This window comes from Ovis canadensis, chromosome 25 (genome assembly GCF_042477335.2).
Source record: "Ovis canadensis isolate MfBH-ARS-UI-01 breed Bighorn chromosome 25, ARS-UI_OviCan_v2, whole genome shotgun sequence".
Classification (NCBI taxonomy): domain Eukaryota; kingdom Metazoa; phylum Chordata; class Mammalia; order Artiodactyla; family Bovidae; genus Ovis; species Ovis canadensis.
The window spans coordinates 55,217,158-55,233,059 of record NC_091269.1 but is presented as its reverse complement, the minus strand read 5'-3'; the positions used below and the strand labels follow the sequence as shown (position 1 = coordinate 55,233,059).

General features: G+C 37.5%; 1 protein-coding gene across 6 annotated transcripts in view; it reads right to left on the bottom strand.

The window, feature by feature from the left end:
- Positions 1-15,902, bottom strand: part of NRG3 (neuregulin 3) — a 1,214,780-nt gene that overhangs the window by 222,620 nt on the left and 976,258 nt on the right. The gene's annotated exons all lie outside the window — the stretch shown is intronic.

Here is a 15,902-nt window from a genome sequence, read left to right as displayed (position 1 = left end):
GGATTTTACTTTTGTTTTTATCCAGATTATTGTTATTTTTAACATGTAGTTTGATAGTAAATTAAATCTATATCTAACGGTAGAACTTTCCCCATATTTGCAAAGAGATGCTTTCCTCATATTCCTAAAATAAAAACTAGTCAGTGCAGCTTACATATGAGACGTTGGTAATTTAAAAGGACTTAGAAAAAGCAGGGTATGGGATAGCAATGAATCATGTTGAGTGTTAAATTGAACGTGTCTATTGGAACAGATAATCTGAATTTACCATCACATCCCACGGACGTTATGTGGAGAAAACAAATGTCATAGGAGCTCCTGAGCATATCCATCCTTCAGATTATTACTTTCCCTATAAATTCTGTGCACTCTTCAAACACGGTCTTAAAAGATAAGCTTTGTTTGCCCCAGGTAAACAGGCTTTTTCATCCACAATATATCTGTCATATTTGACTGTGCTGCCACTCAGCAGCGTGGCAAAAGACAGTTGAAGATTACAATTTTCCATTTGCACAAAGTCTAAATTATGAAATCTGTGGATACCAATGACACAACAATTAACCCTCACTTCCCTAATGCCACAGCTTGACGCCAGAAATTCATTGTTGGACGACCTGGAAACCTGCTAACAGTCGTCATTCCATTTGGAATGTGTCAGATCATTTTGTGAAGACAAAAATAAAAATAAAAATAAAAATTTTATAACACTGTCTTTCCAATGTGTAAGGGAGCTGACAGAGAGTCACCACTTCAACTGTTCAGTTTTCATATATATATATATATTTTATATATATTTCAGTCCTATATTCTAGTTCTCAACTTGTACTGATCCCAACACCATAGATACATTTTTCCAAAGCCCTGAAATTAAACATGGTGGTTGGAATATATTAAATGGTTTAATATATATACATCCAAACAGTTGGCACATCTTGGAAGAAAAACTTCTCTAGCAAAGCACACCAGTCTCTACATAATAGGAATATTTCAGCACACACTCAGTATCCCAGAACTTAGTTTCCTGAAATACCATTGTTGCACTTACTTTATTTTATTTCACTATTTTGTCCTATAAACACAATGCATATTTACTCTAATATCTTCCCCTCCCCCTTTCAGAAAGATTCAGCCAAATCTTTCCCACCTTCTAGCTTCTCCAAATCTCTTTCCCGTAGTTAGGCATGGTCACAAGAACCCTAGTTCACGGTCATTAAAACCTGATTTTGCCCCCAATTCCCCTGTGTACCAACTGTCCACACCACATCAAGTCTAAGGAATCCAGACTGTGCTTCAGGTCAGTAGTTCAGTCGCTCAGTTGTGTTCAACTCTTTGAGACCCCATGGACTGCAGCAGACCAGGCTTCCCTGTCCATCACCAATGCCCTGAGCTTACTCAAACTCATGTCCATTGAGTCAGTAATGCCATCCAACCATCTCATCCTCTGTTGTCCCATTCTCCTCCTGTCTTCAATCTTTCTCAGCATCAGGGGCTTTTCAGTGGGTCAGTTCTTCACATCAGGTGGCCAAAGTATTGGAGCTTCAGCTTCAGCATCAGTCTTTTCAATGAAGGTCAGTTCAGTTCAGTTCAGTCGCTCAGTCATGTCGAACTCTTTGTGACCCCATGAATCGCAGCACGCCAAGCCTCCCCATCCATCAACAACTTCCGGAGTTCACTCAAACTCACATCCATCAGGTCAGTGATAACATCCAGCCATCTCATCCTCTTTAGTCCCCTTCTCCTCCTGCCCCTAATCCCTCCCAGCATCAGAGTCTTTTTCAATGAGTCAACTCTTCGCATGAGGTGGTCAAAGTACTGGAGTTTCAGCTTCAGCACCATTCCTTCCTCCGGAGAGTAGAGTGCTCAGGCTGATAGATTTTGAGAGCTGGCACCATTTTGAGAGCATGTAGCACTCAGGGATCTGACTGACAAGTCTGGGTGTAGGTCAGGGTCCTCTGACCTACATTAACCACACCCGCACTTCAGCCGTCACCACCCAATACACTGATGCTCCTGGAGCCGGGAGGGACTCTCCAGGACAGGCTCTGGCTGCTCCAGCACAGGAGGTTGCCCTGACCTACAGTCCCATTGGGTGTCCTTGGGAATTTTTGAAGTAGTCTACTTATTATATGGGTGGTGGCTGCGTGGGCGCAGGAGGGCCAAGAGGAGCTATTCCATGGTTAGGAAGCTCACTCTTAAGTAAAAACTCAAACAGGTAGACTCCTAGTCACACAAACCTCTTTGGTTGGTATTTCAATCCTTTTATTCACCTTACATTTTTCTCTTTGTTTTGATATATCTTACTTGGTGCTTTGTATTCTGGTTGTTAATCTCCAATGATTTCAAAGTATTCTGATACAGAAAACATATTGTTAGCAATATTTATGGCACTCTCATAATTTTTGTCATCCTCACCAGTAAGATAGCTAACCTTCACTGAACACTTACTAAAAGCAAGGCAACAGCCTTAATTTGCAACCTCCTCTTTCTCCTTTCCCACAAATTAAACCACTGTGACTCAGAATTGAAATTTAATAATTGCTAAATGAATTAATTATATTTTGATTAGGATGCTTAATATTTAAGCCAGGGCAATGGTAGTGGTCAAATAAGCTTTCCGTTCCTGTCTATGGGCTTCCCAGGTGGTGCAGTGGTAAAGAATCTTTCTGCCATAGCTCAGGAGGATTCCCTCAAGGAGGAAGCGGTAATCCACTCCAGTATTCTTTCCTGGAAAATCCCATGGATAGAGGAGCCTGGAAGGCCACAGTCCATGGGGCCACAGAAAGTTGGGCACAACTGACTGAGCATATTCTTGCCTATAGATAAAAATAATTGATTTGACAGTAAGTTATCTGATGTTTACTCGTTTGTTAAAACCCCAAATCACAAAGAGAAACCTAGAAAAATGCTAACCAAATGTTAGGTGATTTTTACCCTGGGGAAGTAAATATATATTAATAGAAGGCAAGCATACGGTAGATAAGTTTTACTCATGTTTACTTGTTCTCAAGTTACTGTTTAATACAGTTTGTTTTAGTTTTCAGTAATGGGCTACTATACATAAATATTCAGTGTAGAGAGTGGTAAGGGCAGAGAAATCATATCCAAAAACAAGAGACCTAGACAACAGGGTAAGATGAGAATGGGAGGCAAGGACCTCAAGGAAGGTGCTGAAGTCAAAGGACACATACAAACATGGATACGAGAAATTCAAGTCTTCTCTGCCATGCATGGGGCCTAGAAGTTTGACAGTGTATCAGGGCTTGCATCCCTGTCCTTGGGTATCAGTGCCTTCATAGAGCCAGCCCCATGGCAAAAGACGATAAAGGGCAATTGTAGAAATCACTTTTCTAGTGAACAGTTGCTAAGGCATGGGAATATTTGTATTGCAGGGAGTGATCTTATAGCCGCCAGCTGGAACAGCCTGTGTTTCATTGTCCTCTTAGCTCAGAGTCCTACATGGGCATCAGCTGTACAATATCCCATTTGGCTTCTGGGAGTAGCAGAAGCCTTAGAGAAAACCAGTCCACCACTAAGCCCAGTACATGAATCCTCCACTAGTTACTGTCAATAAGGGCTTCCTGACTTTTTCTTGAATTTCTCAAAATTCTATCTCCTACATGGTACTCCAGTTTTTAGAAAGATTGCTCTTCTATTAGATCAAAAATCTCTTTGTCTCTCTGACTTTGTAGCCAACAGACAGCTCTTCTAAAATAATAGAGCTCCAAAGACCAAGTTTCTGCTTCTTTTGTTAGATCTCTGATGCTGACTAATTCTGTCCTTAGCACTTGCCTACTCCCTGAGATGGGCTTCCCTGGCGGCTCAATGGTAAAGAATCTACCTGGCAATGCAGGAGATGCCAGAGACACAGGTTTGTTCCTTGGGTTGGAAAGATCCCCTGGAGAAGGAAATGGCACCCACTCCGGATTCTTGCCTGGAAAATCCCATGGACAGAGGAGCCTGGTAGGCTGCAGTCCATGGGGTTGCAAAGAGTTGGGCAAGACTTAGCGACTAAACAATAACAACTCCCTGAGATATATCAATGGCAGGCATTTAATGAATGATTGTCAGATTGCCCAACGACATATTTTCTGCACGACTGTTGTCTGTATTGTTTAATTCCACTATCAGAACAATGAGTGACATCAAATTATCCCCATTCTTTATCCCCCCAGTGACTGGGATGGCCTCTCTGTGTTCTGGCTCATCTTAGCCGAGGCAGTCCTTCTCTACATTCTGAAGAGCACTGTGTAAGGGTGAAGGGATGGGAACATGACTACAAGGAAGTTGGTACCCGATTATAAAAGACCTTAAATTCCACAATTACAAACTTGACCACACCTCTGCAGGCCAGTGATTCTCAGTTTGCATATGGTGGTTTGTAGATGTACTGAGCATTCTTCCTAATTGTGCTTCCAGTGTCTACAAAATCTGGGTCTCTGTTGTTACAGGTGATGCCAGTTGCTTTCATAAAGCTGAATTACTGCTGCTGCTGCTAAGTCGCTTCAGTCGTGTCCGACTCTGTGAGACCCCATAGACAGCAACCCACCAGACTCCTCCATCCCTGGGATTCTCCAGGCAAGAATTCTGGAGTGGGTTGCCGTTTTCTTCTCCAATGCATGAAAGTGAAAAGTGAAAGTGAAGTTGCTCAGTCGTGTCTGACTCTTAGCAACTCCTTGGACTGCAGCCTACCAGGCTCCTCCATCCATGGGATTTTCCAGGCAAGAGTACTGGAGTGGAGTGCCATTGCCTTCTCTGAGCTGAATTACTAAATTTTCTTAAAGGAGAGAGGTGCTTCTTACTCACCACTCCCTCTTTTAGGGTGTCTTCTTGAAAACAACAGATACAATAAGAAGTCAGATTTTTGTATTTAAAATAGTAGGCTTCTATTAAAAAGAATGAAATAATGCCATTTGCAACAACATGCATGGGCCTGGAGATTATCTTAAGGGAAGAAAGTCAGACAAAGAAAGACAAATATCATATGATATTGCTTATATGCAGAATCCAGAAAAAATGATACAATGAAGTCACTTACATAATAAAGACTCACCGACTTGGAGAAGGAACTTACAGTTATCAGAGGGAAAGGGCGGGAAGAGGGATAAATTAGGAGTTTGGACTCCTCTCTTTCTCTTACACCCTGTATTCACTCTATCTGCAATCCTGTTGACTCTGCTTTCAAATATGTTGAGAATCTGACAACTTATCACTTTTATACTGTTATCACAGTCATATGAAGATATGTTCTAACCAGTCTCCCTGCTTCCTTTTTTCAGATTGTCCTCAGGATAGCAGCTGAAGGGATCCTGTTAAAAACATGTCCCTCTAGGATCAAAATTCTTATCTGGAACAAATGCCGAAGGCCTGACTGTGAACTACAAGGTCCTATATTACCTGCGCCCTCCAGCAGTATATCCAGATCTCATCTTCTGTAGCTCTTCCCTTTTCTCACTCAACTTCAGGCCCATCAGCTCCCATCTCAGGACCTTTATACTCACCACTGATTCTCCTTTAAGTGCCTGTCCCTTAGATATCTGCTTGTCCAGCCCCCTCACTACCTCTACGTTGCCTTCTCTCATGCATTCTCTGCCTATTTGACAAATACACCTGATGGCTAACAAGCATGTCAGATGTACTACATTGAACATGAGGGCCGCTCTGAACATCTTACTCCAGTCTTCACTCCTATTTGACTTATATATTTCATTTAATACTACCTACCAAACTGTGTGTATATGTATATATAAAATATACTTCATTTTTATTTTGTAAAAAAAAAATTGTGAGTTTGGGATTGACATATACACACTGCTATATTTAAAACAGGTAACCAACATGGAACTACTGTATAACACAAGGAACTCTGGGCAATATTCTGTAATAATCTAATAATAACATTGTCCAAAATCCGTAATAATCTGAATTCTTCCAATAATGGGATAAAAGAGTAACTTGTATAACTGAATCACTTTGCTGTACATCTGAAACTAATGCATTGTTTCTCAGGGGTATTTCAATATAAAAAATATATATATATATATTCAAATAGAATATTACTTGGACATATAAACATGAACCTACAGAGTAGCTCAGGGCTCTCTTCCCAATGCAGCAGACGACAGGGTACATTCACTTATCTCTGCAAGGAATGGGAAGTGGAATAGTGGTAAAGAATCAGCCTGTAATGTGGGAGACGCAAAAGATGCAAGCCCAGTCCCTGGGTTTTGAAGATCCCATGAGGTCGGAAATGGCAACCCACTCCAGTATTCTTGCCTGGAAAATCCCATGGACAGAGCAGCCTATGGGGTCACAAAGAGTTGTGTCCAGCTGAGTATGCATGCATGCATGTGCTACCATATACATGGAAATCTGGTGATGTTTCCTCACAGTGGAATTATCTTCTTTTATTCTTCTCTATTGGTACAAAGTGGCTTTTTTTTTTTGGACAGCATTATTTCATTTACCCAACACCAGTAACTCCAATGTTGGTCAGTTCTGATCTGAGTGGTTTATGTGATGTGGCAAACATCAGGGGACAAATTGCTATGAAAAAGAGGAAAATGTAGCTTTTCTTTTTCAAGTAGATACTCCAAGATATTGCCTTCCGTATATAAAAGTGTTGAAAGGATAGCAAACAGCAACACACTCCTAGAGGGTGACGCCTGGAACAATTTTAGGTACTCTTTGATACCTTTTAATACAGTTATAACTGTCATAATGGTACCTGTTTAATAATTCCTACTGGCTACTGTTATTTAAAAACTTTTAATCTTTCCACTGTGCTCAGAACAAAAACAAGTTGAAGATCCATTTTCCTTAAAGAAGGCAGAATCAAGCACAACTCTGAGTGACAACAGCCACCAAAATTATTTTCTGTGTAAATGGAAGCCCCCAAGCCCAGTAAGTGTGGTTAGGTTCTGCAGCGTCACTTGCAAATGGGAAAGAAGAGTTAGAGGAAGCAGAATCCTTTTCTGAGATGTGGATGGAGCTGAGAGTGGAAGGAGAAATTGAGAAATACTTTGAGAATACTTTACAGTTTTGAGAAATCTTTTGAAAGCAAAACTGAGCAGAATAGAGCAGTTGATTAATGGTAGTGTGAGAAAGAAAACACTGATGGGTGCTTTTGAGTTTTTAATCTGAAGGAACGAAAGAGAAGAAACGCCATGTTTTCCGAGTCATAGAATTTTAGGTGGGGTATAGATTGAAACGCTAAATAGGTGGCTTAAAACACGGTTTACCCTAGATGCCAGTGAGACACCCAGAAAGGCGGTTGTGGGTAAATCAGGTCAAGAGTAGAGTGGCATATTTGGAATGCAGTAGAAGTCGCTACAGCTATAGAGTAGAGTCAACTGAAAGAACTGACCGAGAGAGAGCCACAGGAAATGTGCCCTTTCTGTGATGAGATGAAGACAAGTGCCTGAATCAGAGCAGGCAGAGGCTGCTGGAGGAGAATCACGGGGGCTCAGCATTCTAATCTACCATCACCTAGGGGCCAGAGAAGCAGAGTGCCAGGACAGCAGCAGCGTCACATGCAGCAGAACAAAAGTCAAGACTGATGTTAAATGTTCATTTTCTTTGGAATTATTTTTCTTTTTTATATCTTAATTTTTCTAATCCTCTAACCTGGGAGTTTTTCTAATTTTGTTGTTCTTTCATAGCTCCTTTAATTTATTTGAGCTATGTTAAAAATCTAGGTACTAGCTTATCAGTTTTTTAAAATTATTATTTGGGGGACATTTTTCTGGCATAATGTCATTGCCTGAGTCCTTCTGCTTGTATTCTCTTTCCTAATAATAACTCACAATAATTTTAGATGGAAATTGACCATGATTAATTCTCATCCTCTTCTTACTGGTCCTCTTCCCTTTTCTCTTCTCTCCCCTCTCTTCCTTCTCCTTTTTCTCTTCCTTCTCTGGAGTTCCTCTGTACTTTTAGGAAGGCAGGTGGGGATGGGTCAGAACAGTTTCTTAGCATTATGGCTCTAGAGCTCCCTCTCCTGTCATTTTTGCAAAGTAATAACAGCGACCAAAACTGACCTCACATTTACTGATAGTGCAGCTTCTGCTCTGTTCCCCTGTTCTTTTAAATTACTTTTTCCATTTGCTTCTATTCAGATACATCTGGGTTTTCTTCTTCCAGTGGTTAGGCTGCCTCTCCGTGGTGGACCTACCAGGCTTCAGGGGGAGTTGCGGGGCAACCTGGGGTGCTACTGGGTTTTGAGGATCTTATGAAGATCTGTACAGGGTACTCTGTAATTTGTGTTTGTTTTAACAATAAAATAGCTTTTTAATGTTTTATTACTGAGTAAAATCCATCCTTCAGGAGAATGTGCCACAAACCATGACCTCATGTGAGTCAGAGTACATATATAATAACTGTGTTGTACCAGTTTATAGGTCTGTCTTAGAAGTTTCACTGCAGTTGTGTGGACACTAGGCAGACCTCAAAAGACATCATTATGTATCCTGTTTTTAATAATATACATAACTAAACATGAATCCTTTGGTAAAGGAAATAATAGATATGCCAGTTCAAAGAGAAACAGAACCGAGTGATAAAAAGAACTTCTTTTAGAATGAAGGATGCCTTAATATATGTTTCTTAACCATGAGAAAGAATTGGGGGAGGTGATATTAAAAAGGCAAATGCTGAGTAAAGAATACAGTCCAAAAGAACAAAGTCCAAAGTAATTAAGAAAGGCTTTTTATAAAAGGATTAGCTCTGCAACACACACACACGCATGCACACATACACTCACGGACACACGAGAATACCTCCCTCTTTTGCAATACCGAATTACCAGACTTTGTCTGACAATCTTCAGTAATGAGGAGCCAGCTACTCCAGACAAGACTCAGGTACAGAGAGATGCTTATTTTATTGGTTGGAGGGCATTTTACTTCCTGTAGCTTTGCACATGAGTTTCAATCTTTTTCTCAGCACCAGTCAGAGAAGAAATCAGTTTCTATGTTTGCCTTTATAAATGTGAGTTTCTGGTGGGGAAAGAGGTAGAGACTTGTTTCCTTTTGTCCAGCACCAATGACACATCTGGGTGAGGGCCAGTATTCCATAGCTGGGGCACACGTATTAGAAAGTACCCAGGATATAAAAGATGATGGGGAAGTGAATTATAGGGCAGACTGATGTTAGCTAAGCTCCACTGATCCACTGTGGTAAAACAGGAGATTATTCTACAAAATGTGTTTGTCTGAGCCCAAAATCTGTTTTGTGACAGCTGGAAGCCTAAGCTTGAGGGCAACTTGGTTGGTTCTATCCCAAGAGCCATATGGTATGCAGCCAGGTCCAGCTCTTAGGAGTATGGCAGCATGGCATGCCTACAATTAATAGTCTTTCTTCTGTTTATTAAGCATTGTATTTGGTCACAAAAGGCTTAGCCTTTAGAGAGTAAACAGAGTAAACAAATGCACAGACTGGGCTTTTATTATACCCCAAATTGCGTGGCTCAGCTGAATAAGCACCAATTATACTTACTAATGAGAAAACATTTCAGGCCAAGCAATCCATTTCAGTAACATGGAATTTCACCTGATAGATTAATACAGAAACCTTGGAAAATAGAGAGATTCCATGTCCTACCAGACTCAATGATACTAGTTATGTGTTCTGAAACTAACACTGATCCTAAGAAATGATTTGTGGGAGAGAGAGGAGATTTAATCATGGGTCTGTGGAGTTTGATTATTTTTCACCAAAAAAAAAAGAATTTATGGATAACATTCGGAGTAAGATGACACTGAAGTCATTATATGAGGTATCTTCCTACACTTATGAACATACATACAACAATGAGGCACAAAAGTGAAAAACAGAAAGCCAGAAAGATAGCTGGGCTAGAATGAAGGAAACAAATATATAAAGTAGAAATACAGAGTGATTTTCACAACCTAAGTCATACTCCAGGCAGCTTGGGGGAATTGTGGCAGAAGTGGTAGCTGAGGGTTAAGCTATTACATGCTAAAAAACATAATAATAAAGAGAATGCGGTGGACTGTATTACAATATAGTGTAAAATTCTCATTAACTCCATTGAGGGAATAATCTATTTTATTGTGCTACTGATGTTAGGCTTGGCCTCATGATTCCCTCAAGCCAATGACATGTGAGCAAAGTAATTTGACTCCTTATGCATGGGGATTTAGGAAAGAGTGACCGGATTCTATATATCCTCTGATCAAGAAAGAGAAAACCCCATCTTCCCAGGTCTCAGAATGCAGGTGACAATGAAGAATGGCCACAGCACTCCCGGTCAACATCGAGCATGAGTGAGAAATAAAACTTGTTTTGTGTGTGTATGTGACACAGAGGTAATGGAGTCATTGGCTATTGCAATATAACCAATCTTACTCTGACAAGTGCTTGGATCTAAGAAGGCTTAATGTTTAAACCTGCCTTATGCTGACTAACATCTGGATCTCATGACAGAAAATCATGTGATGGGAAGGGTGGGAACTTTCCAGAGTTCTAGCTTCTGGGTAGCTGCAGGCCTAGGGAGACTCACAGTGAGACCCTGAAATAAGATGCCTCATGGCTAGTGAACAATTTCTGTCATATCCTTAATACTACCTCAGCACAGACAGGCCCAATCATATTTTAGTGATTCTTTTAAGGACTGTGGGCCAGGAAATCTTGGGCAGGAAAAAGTCAGCATAAACAGAGAAACTCAGAATGAAGCAAACAAACAAAAATTTTAGTCAAAATGAACCAGCAAGTCCAAATTCCAAAATTCATGTTGAAATCAAATGCTAAAATTACAACATTGCATCCAACACAGAAGACAAATTGACTCGAGATGGAATGACAAAATTTTTAGAAGTTAAATTATGCTTCAGGGGAAAAAGTTTTATTTATTTTTTTCTTTTGAAAGTCTAATTTTCAAAATGCAAGAGATTGTGAAATAAAAATAAATAAATAACAAAAACTTGATTTTACAGATAAATTTCAGGAAGAATTAAATATACAGAAGACTAAGAAATGACTATTTAAAAAGTCATGGTATAAGAGAGGTAAGTGAATTGGAAGACATTCTCACAAAATAGAGGGTGTCAGTAATAATGTGGAAATTATGAAAATAATGATTAAAATATGTCACTGAAATGTGCAACCATTTAAATAATTTTCATCAGGAAGAAGAATTCAGCAGGTAAACAAACAAACAAAACAAAACAAAACAGGGAAAATAAAACCAGATCTAATGAGATTATCTAGTTTGAGGATAACTCATACTGACGTGCATAATGGACATCCCAGAAGAAGAAAGAGAAAACAAATTAGAAAATATTTGAAGAAACAACAACTGAAAACTCCCCAAATTTAATGATAAACAGTTGGCACATCAAAGAAGCTCAGTGAACTCCAAAGAGGATAAATTCAAAGAGATTTTATTCTTGATACACTATTATCAAATGGTCAAAAGATTAAAAAAAAAGATTCTTGAAAATGTCAGTAAAAAGTGAGGTATCACATCAAGATATCCTTAATAAAATTATACACAGTCATCTCATCAGAAACCATCAAAGCCAGGATTCAGTGAGATGACATTCTCAAAATGTTGAAAGGAAAACACAATCAAAAATTCTATATTAGCAAAAGTGTTCTTCAAAACCAAGGGAGAAATTAAGGTGTTTCTACATGTGAGAGAAAGAGAGAGACAGGCAGAGAGAGAGAATTTATCACTAGCAGAGCTGCTCTACAAGAAATATTAAAAACAGTACTGAGGGCTCCCTCATTGTAAGCAGACGCTTTACCATCTCAGCCACCAGGGAAGTCCATATAAAGCAATAAAATAAATTTTATCAGTGAAATTATGATGCATAAAGAAGTAGCTCATGTGATAATAGCAACACAAAGGATGAGGAAATGGAGCTATATGTGAGCTAGGTTTTGGTACAAAATTGAAAGTAAGCTGTTATTAACACAAGTTAGATGGTTTTAAGATATTTATTGTAATATACAGTGCAATGACTAAAAAAATAAAATTTAAAACACAAAGATGAAATTAAAATGATACCCTAAATATATTATTTTGAAAAGAAAGAAGAGTGTGGTGGAAGTATAAGGAACAAATAAAGACATACAATATCTGAAAACAAATAACAGAGAAGCAGAAGTAATTCTGCCTGAACAGTAATTACATTAAATGTAAGTGGGTTCACACTCTAACACAAAGCTACAGCAATCAAATCAGCATGGTATATTCACAACGACAGAAATATAGATCAATGGAACAAGACAAAAAGTCCAGAGATAGACCTACACACCTATGGTCACTTAATTTGTGGCAAGGGGGCAAGAATATACAGAGAAAAGATAGTCTCTTCAAGAAGTGGCACTGGGAAAATTGGGCAACTACATGTAAAAGAATGAAATTAGAACACTTCCTAACATCATCCACAAAAATAAATTCAAAATGTGTTAAAGACCTAAGCGTAAGGCTGGATACTATTAAACTCTTAGAGGAAAACAGGTAAAATACCAACATAAATTACAGCAAGATATTTTTCAATCCACCTCTTAATGAATATAAAAACAATAAATAAACAAGTGAGACCTAATTAAACTTCTGCACAGGAAAGGAAACCATTAAAAAGTAAAAAGAGGACCTGTGGAGCAGGAGAAAATATTTGCAAACAATGCAACCAACCAGGGGTTAATTTCTGAAATATACAAAAAGCTCATAAAACTCAACAAGAGAAGAACACAGAACCCGGTCAAAAATAGGCAGGAGACCTGAGTAGACATTTCTCCAAAGACATACAGAAGGCTGAAAAAGCACATGAAAAGATGCCCCACATCATTTCTTCCTCCAGGGGATATTCCGGACCCAGGGACTCACTCTGGGTCTCCTGCATTGCGGGTGGATTCTTTACCATTGTGTCACCAGGGAAACCAGAATACTGGAGTGGGTTGCTATGCCCTCCTCCAGGGGATCTTCCCAACAAAGGGATTGAACCTGCATCTCTTCTGTCTCCTGCATTGGCAGGCAGGTTCTTTACTACTAGTGCCAACTGGAAAGCCGCTAATCACTATAGAGAAATGCAAATTGAAACCACAATGAGATTGCACATTACACTGGTCAGAATGGCCTTCATATGTGTATATAATGGAATACGATTCAGCCATAAAAACGAATGAAATAATGTCATTTGCAGCAACATGAATGAACCTAGAGACTTATACCGAGTGAAGTCAGGCGAAGACAGTTATCATATGGTATTACTTCTATGTGGAATCTAAACAGGGTACAAACGAACTTATCTACAAAACAGAAGTAGAGGTACAGATGTAGAAAACAAACTTAAGTTTGCCAGGGGATAATGAGGGGGAGTGATAAACTGGTAGATAGGAATTGACATATACACATTACTATATATAAAACAGACAACTAATAAGGACTTACTGTATAGTACAGGGAAATCTTATCAATATTCTGTAATGGCTTATATAGGAAAATTATCTAAAAAAGTGTGGATATATGGATATGTATAACTGATACACTTTGCTGTATCCCTGAAACTATCACAACATTGTAAATCAACTATACTCCAATAAAAAGTATAAAAGATAAGTGGGTTAAATATTCTTATTAACAGGCATATATTAGCAGAAGGGATTTTTAAAAAAATGATCCCTTGTGTCATCTACAAGAAATACACTTTAGATTCAAAGAACCAAATGGATTAAAAGGGCAAAAATAACCCTTGAAACATGAAACATGAAACATTTCATTACCATGAAACATTAAAATAGGATCTGAATCGTTATACTAATACCAGGCAAAATAAACCCTCACTAATGCAAAAAGAAGATACACAGAATAAGAGAAAATATTTCCAAATCATGTAATTTAATAAGGCACTTATTTGCATACAGAATAGATAAAAGAACTCTTACAATTTAGTAATACAAAAGAACTCAATTAACACATGGGCAAAGGGTTTGGTTGGGCATATTTTCTATACAAATGGTCATTAAACAAACAAAAAGATGCTCAAAATCATTAAAATCTATGGGAATGAAAATCTGAAAATCAAAGCCACAATAAGTAATAGCTTTTTGCTCTCCAAAATTAAATTTTAAAAGTGATTAAAAAGTATTGGTGAAGATGTGGAGACATTTGAACCTCATACATTGCGGGTGGAAATGTAAAATGTTGCAGTTGCTTTGGAAAATTCTTTGTAGTTATTCAAAATGGTAAACATGGAGTTACAAGCAATTCTACAGGTATAAATGCTAAAGAAATGAAAATATACATATACAGAAAAACCTGTACCGAATGTTCATAGCAGCATTATTTCATAAAAGTATATATTTGAAAACAACCCAAATATTTATTTTTTATATAAATTTATTTATTTTAATTGGAGGTTAATTACAATCAGCCAAATATTTACTAACTGCTGAATAAATAATGTTACATCTATACAATGGGATATTGCTTTGTAATAAGAATGCCATATAAGTGAACTTTAAATACATTATGCTATATGCAAGAAGTTAAACACAAAACAACATGTATTGTATGATTTTACTTATATAATATGTCCAGAACAGGCAAATCCATAAAAACAGAAAGTAGATTAGAGACCATTAGGGGAAGCGGGGAGGATACTGGGAGTGACTTTTAATAGATCTGGGATTTCATTTTGGATGATAAAAATATTCTACAATTAGATAGTGGTGATAGTTTTCATAATTCTGTGTATATGCTAAAAATAAATGAATTGGACAGGCTGAACTTACATACCATGTGAATATCACAATATATAAATTATATCTTATTAAAGCTATGCTACAAAAATATCATAGAGGAAATATAATTTTCCAAAAAAGATAAAAGGAATAGTAGAGTATTTCCTAGTAATATTAAATTCTAGAACACAGTATAAAATATTTTTAAAGCACTGAGAAAGCAATTACCATTGTTAAACTGTACAAAAAACCATCTAGAATAACACAAAACATATTTGTAAGATTCTTGGAGACTACCAGTTTACCAATCTTGAACTTTCACCAAAAAAATGCCTTTTATTAAGGAAAAACATTGAGCCTAGTGTAATAGGACTGTTGAAAGAATGATGAATATAAAATTGACTTTAAAACATCCTATATACCCAAAATAGTCCACTGAAATATATAATGGAAAATGAATACCATTCACTACAGTAACAATATATTTCTAACATATTAGGAATAAAATTAAAAGATGGGCAAAATTGTTACAGAGAAAACACATAAATATATAAAAAGAGAGATTTATAATAAAGAACCTAAACAGAATGATATAATAGGTTCATGAGTGAGAGGAATCAATTTTGTGAAGATAAAAATGTCCCTTAAACTAATTAATAATTCCAATACAATTCCAATGAAAATTTCAACAAGATTTTTCACAAAACTTGATAAATTTCTCAAAAATGTATATGAAAGAGCAAAGGTCAATAATAAATAATGTAGATGAAGAAGACTTGCCTTACCTAATATTAAGCTATGTGTTAAAGTCATAAGTATGATAATAATAGAGGTAAAATAAAATATAGCCTAAAAAGAATAGATCACAAATTAATAGTGCCTATAAAGAATACATAATAAGGGTAGCTATAAACAATCTTTGAAAAAGATGGAGTGACACCATTTATAGTTAATCACCTGAAAACCTACATGAGAATGATAACCAAGGGAGACAGGGAATAGGGAAACAAATTAATAATAAGGCACGGCAGGAGCTCCACATATGGCTACAACTTTGTATTCCCTTAAATAATCCTCCTGAAATAAATATGGTAAAATATTAACACTTGATAAATTTAGGTGGTAGGTGCATATGCATGCTTTCAGTGAGGATTAAGTAAACGAACATATCAATCCTTAAAGTTATTGGTTCA